At 48.8% G+C, this 732-nt stretch overlaps 1 pseudogene; it reads right to left on the bottom strand.

Annotated features, from left to right (window-relative positions):
- Nucleotides 1-213: 213 nt before the first annotated feature.
- On the bottom strand, nucleotides 214-363 carry LOC114702646 (annotated as a pseudogene).
- Nucleotides 364-732: the final 369 nt, after the last annotated feature.

Raw genomic sequence — 732 nt, 5'->3', positions numbered from 1 at the left:
GATGTTTCAACTGCGCATGTGTGTATGCACCAAATTCATTCAGTGCCCAGGGAGACCAGAAGATGGCATCAGATCCCCTGAAACTAGACTTAAGAGACAGTTATGAGCCATCATGTAGATGCTGGGAATTGGGAGAGAGCTCTCAACCACTGAATCATCTCTACAATCTCTACTGCAAACTGTTATTATACTGGGTTTTTAAAAATCTTTTTTAGGAGAGTGTGAATGCAGCTGCCCACTACCGCAAATTATGCAGCTAAGTTTCCCACATTTGGGGAAATCGCAGGGGTCAGCACATTGGAGGGCAATGGATGAGCTCTCACCTGGGAAACCACCTTGTGATCATGGTGTTCTTCCCCCTGTTCCCTCCACTCCCGAGTGTCGTCCCGTCCCGTCCCCCCCCCTCTGCCACCCCCCTACCCCCCACACCCCCACCCCCGCCTCTGGTCTACAGGTCAGCTGACAGAGTGTGGTCGTGCTGGTGTCTAACATACACAGTAAAGATACATGCGGGTGATTTGTTTTTAACCCTTTTCATTGCAGAATAATTCTGATTACTTCTATTTACTGCTGATTCTTAAACGTGTATGCCACGCAGTGTTTGTTATTAAAGCGTAGAAAAAGTGTAAAGAAGAATCTGCTGGGCTCCGCAGCTGAGCACATGTCAGCCTGGTGCAGCTCAAACTCCGCTCTAGATGTCGCCGTGGAGGCGTTTTCCAACATGTGGAATGG

Source organism: Peromyscus leucopus, chromosome 2 (genome assembly GCF_004664715.2).
Source record: "Peromyscus leucopus breed LL Stock chromosome 2, UCI_PerLeu_2.1, whole genome shotgun sequence".
Taxonomy (NCBI): Eukaryota; Metazoa; Chordata; class Mammalia; order Rodentia; family Cricetidae; genus Peromyscus; species Peromyscus leucopus.
The sequence above is the reverse complement of the archived record's forward strand: the minus strand, read 5'-3'. Positions and strand labels throughout refer to the sequence as shown.